The 15,520-nt window shown below is 43.8% G+C and overlaps 1 pseudogene; it reads left to right on the top strand.

The window, feature by feature from the left end:
- Positions 1-10,429, top strand: part of LOC147733902 (uncharacterized) — a 50,309-nt pseudogene extending 39,880 nt beyond the window's left edge.
- Positions 10,430-15,520: the final 5,091 nt, after the last annotated feature.

Below are 15,520 nucleotides of genomic sequence, written 5' to 3'. Positions count from 1 at the left end.
AGTTTTATAAAAGCAGTTATGTCTTTGAACTGTATATCGGAGGCAAGAAAACCTAAAAAATCAATAGATGATCCATCGAAACTTTGAGCACTAATGTCTGGAAAACTCCAATCTTTGATGGAAAACTTATCAGAAAACTTTTCATTGAAGTAAATTTCAGTGATTATTGTCCACGGGGAACTAGAATTTGCCATTAGTTCTAAACCTTTCTCCAAAAATTTCACCAAACATTTCGGTGAATTTAGTGTTTCACCTTCCAAAGCACAAAGATCTATTAAATAAACCACCATTCCTTTATCATCAGAGCCTTCTGCATCAGCCATATGAGTACAACATACACAAGAAACTTCATTATTTTTAGCAAAAGTTTTACCTTTATTGAAATTCTTCTTCCTGTCATCCCTACATGCTTTGTGCGAATTGTCCTATTCTTTCACACTTAAAACATTCCTTACCTATTGCTGGACAAAATCTAAAATAGGCAACATGGTTAGGACTGCCACATCTAAAACATATTACACTCTTCTCAATGCTTCTGTTCGCACTATAGGTTTTATTAGAATTTGTCATGGCACAAACTTCATCCGCACATTTATTACCCTTATCACTTTTTGTGTTAACATCCTCTATAGTTTTCATCCACTTTCCTGACTGTTCAATAGCTTTTGCAGTGGCAATACTGTCATGCAAATTAGGGTTTCCTAGGAACCATAACTGTTCTTGTGTCTTTTTGTTCCTAACATCTACAATAATCTGGTCCCTAATCATCTCATCGGCCATACCCCCAAATTCACACGAAATAACAAGGGACATAAGAGCCGTCAAGAAATCATCAAATGACTCTGACTCTCTTTGTGCACGAGTGTAAAACGTATACCTATTGAGAGGCAAACTGGTAGTAGGCTTTAATCTAGTTTCCATGCGTAAGAGTGCTTCATCATAAACACTTAAGTCGCCTTGAATTACTGGTAATGCGCTAAAAACTGCTTGTCCCTCCGACCCCAAACAATGTAAGAAAATGTTCTTCTTTCTTTCATTACCCATACGTTCTATAGCTTTAATGTAATTTATAAATCCTTCTTTCCATCTTTTCCATGGAATGGGAGGTTCACCCTTGCACTGTAAAAATTTTGACGGAGGTTCAAATTGCATGGTGAAGGCAAGGTAGAGCAACAGTAAAAACAATATGAGTGATGAAAATCGCAATATATCAATGAAACAGAGCTTTAAAACTAATATGGCAAACCATTATAAATGATGAATATGTTGATAAATGAAATTACAAATGACATAGAACTAATATCTTATTTTGAATTAATTTGTGACAATATGTGTGAAAATTAATAAATAAAGTATCTCTCATTGGTCAAAAGTACCTCAGTATTATCATGTACATATGCACGTCGAAGTCCAATGTCAGTGATGAAAGTCGTGCGCATTGACGTGACAAAGAGGAAATATAATGCGCAGTACTTAAAATCCCAGTGAAATAGTTGTGCGCATCGACGTTAAATTCAAGTCACGACCTGATGAAAATAGCCGCTACTGCCTCTGTGGACATCGATGAAATCCAAGTAACCTATTCAAAATGGCATCACGTTGCGGAGCGCAATGACGAAATGGCGTTAACGTACGCGATGATGTCACGCGTAAATCTGTGACGATCGGGTGAACGTAAGTGTTTGTATCCAAGGGCTTGTATTCAAGGAACATGTCACTCTATGCAACGATGAAAGTTCCGATGACGCTGATGATAATGTCGCTGCGGCAGCACGAGAGATATCGGCACGCACAGCATTCAAATGATGCGGATGACAACAATTTGATAAAAAAAGTTTTAAAATCCACAGAAAAGCTCAGCAGGAAGCCATAAAGACGTGGAAAACACAGCAGGAAATTCCAGCTTAAGCGCAAGCAAATTAAATCCTCCAACATCGGATATTTAAGGTAGAAAACGGTATTTTCCATAAAATTGAATAAAATTCCATATAGGACCACTCCTGTGCCTGTAGGTAGAATGTAGGAGGTTCGATTTTCCCTGGTTGCCAGTGTTAAATCCAATTGTAATGATACAAAATCCTGGTTTGATTCAAGTTGAGAGTTTAATCTTGGAGGCACAGTACAAGGATCTTCAAGATCCAGTTGTAGAATGACTCGAACAACATTCTAAACAGAATGAGGGCAACTGAAAGGCATGTGCCACAGTCATAAAAACATAATGTACTTAAAGGGGAAAGGAACAAATATAAGAATAACCAAAAGTACTTAAAACATGAAAGAGGCAATATAACACTTCCCCTAGTTCCTTTCAAGTTACTGATCCCCCTTAACTGCCCTTCTTGATTTAAACTGTGTCACATTCCTTCCCTGACCCTCCTGCCAGGCCCAAGCAATTGCCTCTGTCCTGATAGCAGTATTTCACACCTCATCAGAAGAGTAATGACAGAACAGCTCCTAATGTTAATTAGCCATCTGGCGTTTTAGACAGGGAAGTTATAACATTTTACATGGCAATTTTCCTGTATATTGATCAAAAATCCATATATTCATCATTGAATCGAATTTTTATTAATATTATACGCAGCGGTTGGAACATCTCTATTGCTTAGTCCAAATCATAGATACAGAATTAGCACCTTACCCGCACTTTTTCATTTTCTTAGTCCCTGTAGGAACATGCAAACATTAAATTCTTACAAGTTCCCTCATTAAATACCAGGCACTAGAGCGTGTAGGTTACAAGGCCTACTTAGCAGTGACATCTAGTTTATATTTAAAAGTAATGTTTATTCCTGTTAAAAAGAGTTATTTTGACAGGTTTGAATGCAGGTGTAAAAGCTTGTTTTGTGATTCAATGGTCTGTTATGCATGTACAAGCTATGACTTTGTCCATACATATGGGACATTAACGCATTAGAAAAAGCCTGTTAAACCTGCCGAAGACTTTTCAAGTCAATGGCTACTAGTAGCGGTCTATCATTAAGAGCGGAGAGGCCCGCCTCCCACCTTTTTGCAAACATGACGAGTGCCTGTCTGGATGAGCAAAGGTCAGCCTGACACTTTTTATGTCAGGATCAGGCAGCAGGCTAAATGGGCAGGCACCTGGCTACCTGAGCCAGCATTTGACAGGCTGAAGATTTCACAGCCCTGTGGGCGTGACCTTATCAGCATGACAAAGCGCTTGGAGGTCCCCCTCATATTGATGAAGGGGTATGTCACAGATAGACTGCAGACCTGGGCTCTTCAGTTTTAAGCCCTTAAGTGCCAAGCCTCGTCACATAGTAGGGTGAGGCCAGCAGTCTCACTGACCCCATCCCACTCTATGACGAGAAAGAGTCTGCTCATAACAAGGTCAGTCAGTGAGAAAAGGCAGCTGTTCCAGTCCTCCAGGAACCACCAAGGCTTCCCTCCCGCCACCCAAGATCACAACTGCTGCCTGGTGAGTTTAAAAACGAAATATTGGATGTGTGCATGTGTCTAGGTATATATGTGTGTTGTACATGTGTGAATGTGCTTGTGAATAGTGGGTGTATGTGTGCTCATTTGCAAAGGGATGGGTATGAGTGAGTGTGTGTCTAGAAGTGTGAGTGTGTGTGTGCGTGAGTGACCAACCCGCACCCTGCTCAAAATACCGGCTGCCACTAATGCTTACATGCATATTTTCAAGATATAGACTGCAACTCCAATTCTAATTTATTTATTTATTTTGTTATGGAACTCCTACGGAGGTCCACAAAAACACACCAACAGATTAAAAAAGACAAACTTTACATACAATACAAAATTCTTCCTTGTAAATTGCTGTAAAAAATCTTATATCAAACATAATGAGAAATGTGCAAATCGTGCTATAAATCCATGGGCAATCAAATATTCAACCAATCGATATTATGTCTTGAAAATAAAATTACTGTCAATAAATTTCCTAGTAAATCGACAGAAATGTTTAAAAAAAATTAATACATCTTAAAACAAACCATTTCATTCGGAGGGGACAAAACCAAAGATCGTGCCTTCTGGGCAGAGTGAATATTAAATTTGATAAAAACTGTCTTCAAGAACACTCTCCTACCACTTTGCAGCTTTGAACATACAAATAAAACATGATTTAGATCTTGGATTTGCAACTGGCACATTTGTCAAATTCTCTTCTCTCTTGGTGTTTCATGCCAGATACCAGTGACTTCTCTTACAGGCAGCAAACTAAATATCAGTAGGAGTATAAGCCTTCTAATCCCATGAGGGATATTCCAAGTTAAATAAGTCTGTGGTTTACTCTCCAAGGCACTCCCACTGACTGCCTCATTACTGGACCTGGACTGACTTGAGACAGCGTCTCTCGCCAAACTGATAGGGGATATAGACTTCTTTAAAAGCTGTTTCAATACAAATTTAGGCATAATAGAAGCGGGGTTCAAACTAAGACCGAACGTATCATTTGCACATACAAAGACCTACAAAATGTTGATTGTTCTTTTGGCGCACCAAAAATTTCTATTCTCAGGGCAGCCCTAACTGTACCCTCCTCCCCCAAAAGAGGGAGTTACCCCACCTAAGAACCGCAGCCAGGGATAAAATGAAGGATGAGACTAATCCAAATTCAAGACATAGTACATGTGGGGTGGCCAAAGAATTTGAATTGCAAATTTTATGCAGGATATATCCTTCCGCCTTTTCAAAAGAGAGCCAATAATTCATGTCCAACACCTCGACAGCATATGTTAACGAGGAAGGGATTGTGACTTTAAAAACATGCCCGCAGGCTTTATAGAATCTGTTTAATGCACTAGCCTGGGAGACAGCTTTACTAACACAGTGTTTAATATGCTCCAAATCTCGGCCTGTTTTAGAAAAAAACCTTCCCTAGATATAGGTACCAGTCAACCAGTTCCAGTTTCTCAGAACCATGCATCCATCTTAGACATCTCTTTATTCTAAGCCCCTTCTTACGAAAAACCAGAATCTTGCTTTTTGCAATATTAATTTTCAAGAAGTGGGCCTCTGCATATTTACGTAGGGCATCCAGTCGACGTTGCAGGCCAATAGGCGTTAGATCTAATATTGCAACATCATCTGCATGTAATAGCGAGCCAACGGGCATTGTACCAATTTTGGGTGCATTCCCCCTTACAGAATTCAGAGAGCCGGGGAGATGAGCAATATACAAAGAAAATAAAAGTGGTGCTAATAGGCAACCCTGCTTGAGCACATTGTGTATTCTAATTTTACATGATAACCCCCGAGAACCTCCCATCAGAAGCTGGCATCAGGTGTCTGTATGCAATTCCATCATCAGACCCAAAAGATGATGTGGTATGCCAAGGAGAGCGAGCTATCTCCAGAGCGTCTGGTGGTCCACTTTGTCAAACACCGTGGAGAAAGCAATAGAAGCTGTATACATTGGCATAACTCAAGAGAAAACATATTTCTCTACAATTGTCTGAACAACCACTATATTATTCAGGGTGCCATGGTTCTTTCTAAAACCAGCTTGTTCCAGTGGAAGAATATGCTGACCGTAAACCCATTGTTGAAGATGACATATTATGCTTTTTGCAAATAGTTTGCCTGAGACTTCCAGGAGGGCAACACCATAGTCCCACTCAAGAAAAACAACACCCACGCCAAGAAAGCCAGTTGGTTTACCACCGAACTTCGAGAGTCCAGACGCACTTGCCACTGCCTCGAAAAGGCCTGGAGGAACACCAAATCCACAGTAGCCCACAACAACTTCAGAGCCACCACCAACTCATCTGAAAAATGAGGAAAAAAGCGATTGAAGACAGAATCTCCACTCACGCACACAGCAGCAAAGAACTCTTCAACATCATCAAGGAGTTTGCCCAACCCACCAGCGAGTCCACGACATACCTCCCTCACACGACCTCTGCGACAAACTCAACACCTTTTTCCACCACAAAATCAAGAGCATCTACGACAACTTTGGAGAAGACAACCAACACACTGAACCCTCACCAACCACCCCGACACCCTGAAGCCGGCGATCGACTTGACAGTCCTCACCACCTAAGACACACTAAAGACAATGAAGTCAATCCACTCCGGGGCCCACACGGACCCCTGCCCCCACCACATTTTCAACAGAGTCCCCGACGCCATCGCACCCATGCTCTGGCACACCATCAACCACTCCCCGGCAACCTCCATGTTCCCCGACAACTGCAAACAATCCGAGATCAACGAGCTTCCTGAAGAAACCCTCGGCGGGCCCCACCGTCCTCAAAAACTACAGCTCCATCTCCCTGCTCCCATTCCCAGCGAAAGTCATTGAGAGAGCCATCAACAGCCAACTCGCCACATTCATCGAAGAGCACAACATCCTCGACTCCTGCCAATCCGGTTTCAGAAAAGACCACAGTACGGAAACCGCCTTCCTCACTGCAGCAGAGGACATCTGCAACCTACAGGACAAAGGGGAAACAGCAGCCCTCATTCTCCTTGACCTCTCAGCGACGTTCGACACAATCTCTCACCACACCCTAATACGCAGACTCCACGATGCAGGGATCCAAGACAAGGCCCTCAACTGGATCAGCTCCTTCCCCTCTGGCAGAACACAGCGGGTCAGACTGCTCCCTTTCATCTCGGATCCTACACCTACCATCTGCGGAGTCCCCCAGGGGTCCGACTCCTACCTCAGCTCTACACTCTTCAACGTCTACATGGCTCCCCTCACCACCATCGTCAGAATCTGCGGACTCAACATCGTGTCATACGTAGACGACACCTCTGCCTATCCAATGAATCCAATACCGTCAGACACAATTTTTGAGAAGGCATGGAAGACGTTGACAAATGGATGAAAAACAGCTGCCTACAATTAAACACCAACAAAACAGAAGTACTCATCCTGGGACCAAACCCCAATACCTGGAACTACACCTGGTGCCCCCCCCGCCCTCAGAAGCCCGGACTGTAAGATGCTGTAATTGTCTAGTACCGCTAAATGATCTTCTTAATTTATGACTTGGTGAGGAGGACAGCACACGCCCTGAGCACAACTTTCTAGGGTCATCTCGCTCTGGGTTTCGGGCTTGCCTGGGTGATTCCTGCCACCACACAGTTTGCCGCTTAATCACTTAATCGGGAAAATGAACTTCAAATTTCTATCGACAGAAAACCCTTCACTCTCCACTCCCCTCTCCTCCACTCAGTGCTTAGCAATCCACTATCTTCCCTTTAATTCCTGAGAGAGCCTCTCCGGTTCACAGTCCGCTGCTCCAATGAAGTCTAAAAGTCTGAAAGTCCAGCAGTGTCCACAGGACCCTCTGTGCTGCACTGGTCGGTGCCCAGAAATAGCACTTAGTACTGACACATAGCTGATATATATTATAGGCTTTAGGCCACCTGGTTAGACGAGCTGTGGCCCCCAATGCCTTCAAATCTGGCCCTGGAACTGAGCTACGGCACAATGGACAGACAGACCGGGCCAGATCGGGGCCCCCCAAGAACACACTACTCAATGCTCCGCAGCTGCACAGCCGCTCCAACCAGCTCCTTACTCCTTGCTCTCCTCCTCACTCCTTGCTCTTTCTCCAACACTGTTCTCGGACGGGCACCCACCACGGGGAGAAAGAGGGTGAAACAAGGCGAGGTAGGGGAAGGTAGGGCGAGATAGGCAGACTGGGCAGGCGGACTGAAGAGACTGAAGTGGGTGCGAAAGCCTACCGCCGGCCGCCTCCACGTGGTTGAGCGGTTCCTGTGCTGCCATTCGTCTTTGCCTCCCAGCTTGACCCAGCCTGGCCCCTCAGCGTCTCTGAGGCAGCCCGCAGCCTGTGACCCCTATACTCCTCGGGCAACTGGCTATGGGTGTTAAAGGCTGCAACTCTTGGGGTCAATTCGGGTCTGTCTTACCTCCGGCCACAGCACCAGCGCTACTAACTCACCAACTACTCCCGATCACGTGACAATCACCTGACCTTGTGAATGGTGGGTGTATGTGTGCTCGCTTGTGAAGGGATGGGTATGAGTGAGTGTGTGTCTAGAAGTGTGAGTGTGTGTGTGCGTGAGTGGCCCACCCGCACCCTTTTCAAAATACCGGCTGCCACTAATGCTTACATTCATATTTTCAAGATGTAGACTTCAAGATTTTCAATCCCTTGGCCCCATGTGCTGGGCATGTGACATTGTCATCTTTGTTTTTGTAGGCAGTGACACTGATATGGGATGATGCTCATAACTGTTGTGTTGCCTGGTATGGGTATCACCTTAGTGAGGGAAGAATGATGTTTTGTTATTTTCCAGGCCTCATCAGAGGTTGTTGCTGATAGGTTATATTTAGGCTCAGATGTTCCTCCACTATTTAAAAGACAATGGCAACTATTATCTGTAGGTGGACAGATCGGTATGCTTACAATCTCCCAGAAAAAAGAAATGTATAGCAAAACTATGCTGAGGGCTGCCTGTTCATAATTGAACTTGTCGGCCATCCACTTAGTATTCTGGTCTAGTGGATGATCTAAATGCTGGATTCATCAGACCTGGATACATCTAAGCAGAGTGAAGACAGAGACTATTTGATTTCACATGTGCAGGCATGTAAAAAAACATGTTCCTGAAAGTGTATTTCCCTCTTTGTTTGACCAGATAACCTTATGTATCAGTAGAGTTTGGCAATTTAGGGCCAGATGTAGGTAAATCCGAAATACGGAGTCCTTAATAGCGAATTTTACAGATTCGCTATTAAGAACTCGGTATTTTAGATGTAGATAAAAATTCGGTAAAAATTACCCGAATCGGTAATATTTAGCGATTTGGTAAAAATCTGTAAAAAAAATTATTGATTCCCCATTACCAAATTGGTATCACTGATTCCTTAATACAGAATCGGTAATTAGCGAATCAGTATATAAAAAAATCGCAAATTGTTGAATCAGCCAATCCTGTGCTTCCTCGTGACCTCACAACCAGGAAGTGGCCACACCCATGCAGCTGCACTGATCCTGAAGTTGTTGGACAGGCAGGGAGCACAGCAAACAACCCAGGAGCAACCTTTCCAAGTTTTTGCTGACATCCCAGACCAGATATGGACAACCAGGAGAGGGAAAAGGAGGCTGGAGAGCGCAAAAGGAAACATAAATTTAATGAGAGGGAGCTGGAGGTCCTTATTGAGGAGGTAACAAAGGACCATGACAGGTCCATGAGGAGGTAACTGTTTGGAAAAATTCCCTGCACATGCCTGAATCACAGAAGAGGCAGATATGGCTGTTGATCCAGGAAAGGATTAATGCTATTGGAGTAACCCATGTTTTTTAAAAAAACAGCAATGCATTATGGGAGATGTAGTCAGAAGTAACACATATCATAACAGTCAGTCCACTGAACCCAAAGGTATGTGACACACATCAGCAATTAGCAAGCAGAGGACAGTCAGTTTGATTGGCAGTCATGAAATTTATTATTCCGCAAATGCTGCCAGACAAGTGAGCAAATGTACATTCTGTCTCCACAGGCGAGCCATCGCGCAGAGCTGCAGAAGTGGATACAGGAAAGGCACCCAGGAGTGAGAGAACATAAGAGTAGGAGGTATTGTCCCCTGCAGAGCACAACACACCACCACCACCATCACCATCACCATCATCACCACCGCCACCATCACCGCCACGACCACCGCCACCACCAACGAGAGCCAGGAGGCATACAGTGGCTAGCCTTCAGCAGATGGAGGTGTCTGAGGAGGACAGAATGGGAGGCCAACAGTCCACGGTGGCAGAGGCTGACAACAGTGCAGGCACACAGTCCCCCACCGAGTGCGCCCACACAGGTGTCAGACGCCGCAGAGCAAGGGCAGCCAGTCCAGTTGCACAGGGCAGGGATCCAAGTGTATTTGCCAGTCTTGAGGGGAACATGCTCAAGGTGCAGTGCTTGCAAGGCAAAGCAATCAGATCAGTGCAACGGCAAATGGCCCACATGAATAGACACATGCTGCAAATCAAGCAGGGCATTACCACCATAAACAATACTGTGGCTGAGGGCATGAGGGACATGTCCGAGGCAATGAGGCTGCTGTGCAGCAAAATGGTTGAGGATCGTTTGGCGAGGTGCAGGGACAGGCAGAAATTGGACAACTACACTAAGGCGGTGAACTGCCTCTCCACTGCCACCTCTCTCCTCTTCAGTTGCTCGGTGGCCATGCAGGAGGAGATGGCCCACTGCAGCCGTGATGTGGTAAGGGGGTCTGGTCACAGTGACCAGTGCACTGGAAGTGCTACAAACAAACCTGATAGCCACTACAGGTGCAGGTGATGAGGGGGATAGTGAAGAGGCAACTAGCCACAGTAGCATCATGCCCACGATAACTGAGTCCAGGAGGCGCAGCGAACGGCGCAGCGCTTCCACAGGACAGATTGCCAGTGAGGACAGTGTGCCCAGGGTATGCAGCAGGTCTGAGCATGGGCGCAGGAAGTAATGCCAGCCATCACCTGGTATTGCGAAATGGGTGATGTAACCCATTTTATCTATTTAATTTCCATTGCATATTCGCCAGGCTTGTTGAGGCCTTCATGTTGTGGGGGTGTGTTATGCTAATTACTCAATTACAGTCACTCAATTACAGTAACTGGCTGTGTCTCCTTACTTACTCAGAAATAGTTGCACGCGATCTCATTCTCAGCCCGTCTGTGTCTCCCATCTGGTGCTGCTGCCATACCTGCTGCGCTGTGCTCTGGCTGTGGACAATACTCACCTTTGTCCTCGGAGTCAGTCAGTTCCACTGCTGTTCCTTTCTTTGTGGCAAGGTTATGTTGCATGGCACATGTTGCTATTATTTTACAGCAGTTGATGGGGCGGTACTGACGTGCACCTCCACTTTTGTGGAGGCAGCAGAACCTGCTTTTTAGTAGTCCAAATGTGCGCTCCACAACATTGTGCGTAGATCTATGTGTCACATGTGTCACATTGTATCTTCTATCTTCTCTCGCTTGGGGTGGATGGGTTGAGATATGGAGTCAGGATAAATGCCCGCACGGTATATGCACTATCACCTGAGTGAGAAAGAAAGTGCCATTAATAACACTCACCAACACATTCATCCAAGGTATACGTCAGGGTGTGTCAAATTGATTTCCCTAGCAGGTATCCTTCTCCAAATTCACCTTCAGCCAGACGTGTGTAGATCCCACTGTTCCTGAATATGTAGGAGTCATGGGTACTCCCTGTAAATTTGGCTACAATGTCAAAGATGATGTGGTCCGTATCACAAATTACCTGCACGTTGATAGAATGTGTAGATTTGCGGTTCCGATATACGTACTCTGTAGCTGCAGGTGGGCAGATTGGTATGTATGTCCCATCAATGTACCCTATGAAATGTTGGAACGGTGCCTTTTGATAAAAATCCATCTTGGTTTTCTTCAGTTCCGCCTGTGTGCTGGGGAAGCGTATGTAGTGATGCATTCTTTGCATCATGGCATCCAGGAAATGGGACAGGCAACTGTGACACACCACCTGCCATAGCTATCACCCCCTGGTAACTACCTGATGCAAGTAGGTGCAGGCTACAGAGCACCTGTGTTAGTATAGCGTGCGCCCTTGGTGTCTGATGCTCCAGGAGTGGGTGCAGGTCCTGTATCGGGTCTAGGATGGTTTGAGGGTCTAGCCTGTACCTCTCATGAATTTCCGCCTCAGTCAGTTGGAACAGTGTAACGCGCAGTCTGTACACGCGTTCCTCCTGTCTCCAGATCCTCAGTCCAGCTGCTTGCATGTAAAGCCGCCTTGCAATGGCGTAGAGGGACGCCATTGTATTCACACTGTTGCATTTTGGGGCTGTTTAAATGCAGTGCATCTGATTACCACCTGCTTTGAGTCAGTGGTAATTAGCAACTCCTAAATACTGAAAAATAGAAAAATCGGTATAACGAATTTTGGTGCATCGATTTGCGAGTTTTTAAGGATTTCTTATTTACCGATTCGGTATTTGGGGTTTCGTGTCTTCTAATCGCAAATTAAGGAATCGGTAACTGGTTTTCCTTATTTTGACCAATTCCTTATTTGCGATGGTGTTTGGTGTTACCTACATTGTACGTGGCTAAATACCGGTCGGTAACTCAGAAATTTGCAGAATTTCTGCGTTACTGACCGGTATTTAGCTGCTTACATCTGGCTCTTAGTTTTTACTGCACACTTTCATGTGGCTGTAAGAACCAGCACATTTGGAGCAGCAGTTGCAGGATCACTGTTATAATTTCCTGTTTCTTGTAGCCCCGAGAATCAGTTAATGAGAAGTGAGGTTGCTCAAAACAGTTAGGAGCATGTTTATAAGCCCCTATCGCCACCACAAAGTCACTTTTCTCAACGTTATGGTGGCTATAGGGGCTTTGCCTTGTTCACAAGGTGGCGTTAAGCCACTAAAGCATGAAAGGGGCAGGCAATGGGTGTTGTGGTGGGCATTCCACCGCAACGCCCATTGAATTTGACACTGCCCCATATTCACAAAATTGGTGTAAATATGAGGCAGCGTCAAAATTAAGAACCGGGAAAACCTGGTCTTACCCTGGCGCATCAAGAAGAAATTTTTAATTTCTCCTCGTTTTTGCTGTTTCCATGTGTGCTGTGCTGTGCAACACACATAGAAACAGCAAAACACATTTGATATTTTATGTGCAGGAATGTGTCCTTTCCTGAACATAAACAATAATAAAAATAAAATGACGGTTTGCAACTTCTTTGTGTGCTGCAGGCACCCTTTCACTGTAATGTAATGGTGTCTTGTAAAGCGCATGTATCACCCCGCCATGGGGTATCTCAGCGCTGTAGACCGCTGGGGAACCCGTCCTGGCTTTCCCTGTGAGATGGTCCCTGCTGGGTATCTCCAAGGTGAAACCAGGCATCCCCGGCGTATGTGGGGGGCTGTTGTGGAGATAAGGCAAGCTAATGCCCAGAGTTGCCGAGTGTGATCCCTGGTTAGAGTAGGCACAGAGGCGAGAATAATCGAGTCCGCTGGCCATGGTCCACAACCCTGCCGCGTCGGGAATTGAACCCTGGTCCCGGGCCGTCCTCTGCTTCCGGGTCTGCCGCCTCTAACCAGTGAGCCACACCACTCCACTTCACTATGGTGCAAGGGTGCCTGTGTTGGTGCTAGGCAGCTAAATTATCACCAGAGCAAGGGGAAACGCAAGGCTGCATTGTATTCTTGTAAATACGGTGCAGCCCTGCGTTTCAGAAATGGAAAAGGCCGCTCCGCCACTTTCTCGAAAATATGCCCCTTAAGAGTCTTATAACAATGCTTAACAGAATAGACCATGGCTACCAATGGAACAACAGATTCAGTTCAAATACCTTTCCATTGCTTTAATATTCACTTCCACATTTGTCATGGAGAAAATCATGCTTCCACAGTGATACCCTGTTTTGCAGTTTTATAATAATCGTACTTACATCTGCAGTCTTTTCAGCAAACTATTATTCAGTGTAGGAGTTTCTTTAGTGTATCTCAACTATAGAACATTCTACCTCAGACTATGATTGTAGCACACTCACCTAAAAAATAAAAAGGGTATGTTGACCACATTTTTTTCTACGCTTTCATAATTTGTTTTAGACAGCATGGGGGTCAATGCTTAGAGACTTGTAGACATACGGTACTCTATCTAAAAGTTACCATATCTTTTCATGACCCTTTCCTATCCTCATGAAATTATATTCTTGCTTCAAGGTGAAGCCAATGCAAAACCCTGACAAAAGAGTACATAAACTACCAACAAAAGAAAGAGTACTGTTCAAATCTATTTGTCTAGTATATAAAGCTATACACCAACCAAACATGTCACCAATCAGATCTCGCTTTAAATCCAACCAGCACATACCTTGAAATCTGCAGCTAAACTCAACTTGACAATCTTAACAGTCAACTGCAAGACAATAAGAGGCAATAGTGGCAGCCCTAGAGTGGAATCTACTCCCTGACACACTAAAAAGAGTCTCATGATTGAAACATCCTCCGGATAGCAAATGACATTTTTTATGCTCTGTTTTTAGCATCAGGTCATCCCAGTGGGGTGATGGATAAGCTCTATAAAACAAATATACATAAACATGTTATAATACATCACGTTTCTTAAGTCATTTTACATAAAATAATTCAAATACTCGAAGTAAATAAAGTAGAGAAATACTTCGCACATCCCCTTGTGAGGCAATAGTATCATTCTAATATTGCACTCATTCCTCTGTTAGCTAAAAAACAAATGTGGTCCCTACTGCCCATAGAAATACACTTAAATATCATTCATAAAGATTTTGGTTTCGGTTGTGGAAAAGTGTGCAAAATATGATTGCAGAATCATTTACATGTCAGTGATATCTTTGGTAGCTACTAAGCTCCTATACAGGATTATAACCCAAGAGGGGCACTTGCACAATTCAGAACTATGCACATTTTTATATGTTATCAGCATTGACTTAGTTCGATTTCTTGACATTTTGAAAAATATTTCTGTCCACCTACAAAGTAACTATTTATTTATTTATTTATTAATTTTATATAGCGCGACAGCTACCTGTAAGGGTTTCCCGGCGCTGAAAAACAGTGGTAGCAAAAATACAATCCAGGGGGAAAGTTATTGGACAAAAAGCCAGGTCTTTACGGCTTTACGGAAGAGAATATGACTGTTCTCCATCTGCAAGTCCAAGGGAAGAGAGTTCCAGAGTTTGGGTCCTAAGGTAGCAAAAGAGCGACCGCCCATTCTCGAGAGTCTGAATTTAGGAATACAAAAAAGGTGTTGGGAAGAAGAACGAAGAGAACGAGCAGGAACATAAGGTTTAACGAGGGACTGAAGATAGGAGGGGGCGGCTCCAATTCTGATTTTGTGCATGAAGCACAGTGCCTTGAATTTTACCCGGTTGTCAAGATTGAGCCAGTGCAGCTCCTTTAGACGCTCAGTGATATGATCGCGTTTTCGACAACCACAGAGAAGCCGTGCAGCAGCGTTTAGAACTATTGTTTCGATTTCTGTCAACTCAATGTCTTTTTTGTCAATATCCTAATATAAAGTCTTTCTTTTTCCTTGCTCAAAAAAATCGGGGTATTAGTTATGGGGGTGAGAGAACCCACGTCAAATAATAATCACAATTCTTGTGATGATGAACCACAAAAGTCACAAAATAAACCTGTGCTTAACCCTCTAGTAGCTTGGTACAAACCAGTGAGGCTTATCTTAAAGGCAATATGTAAAATAATTACGTAGTACAAAAACAGTGATAAAGTCGAAATGCAAAACAATCCAAAAAAATAAAAAAATAAATAGAGTATAATTTAATAAACAAAATTACAAAAAATGGCAAAAATAAAAAAAATAGAGTATAATTTAATAAACAAAATGACATAAAATGGCAAAAATCCAGTAGGAGGAACTAAAGGTATGAATTTTGAAAGGTTTAAATAAAAATAGCACCCAGAAGCACTAGCTGCCAATAATAGTCAATGGTGGAGCAGAATCTAAACACACTTTGACGCTGGCCATGATGAAGCGCAGGTCAAATACACCAACCAGGTTTGTCGTTG

Source organism: Lissotriton vulgaris, chromosome 1_2, assembly GCF_964263255.1.
Source record: "Lissotriton vulgaris chromosome 1_2, aLisVul1.2, whole genome shotgun sequence".
In the NCBI taxonomy this organism is placed as follows: domain Eukaryota; kingdom Metazoa; phylum Chordata; class Amphibia; order Caudata; family Salamandridae; genus Lissotriton; species Lissotriton vulgaris.
The sequence above is the reverse complement of the archived record's forward strand: the minus strand, read 5'-3'. Positions and strand labels throughout refer to the sequence as shown.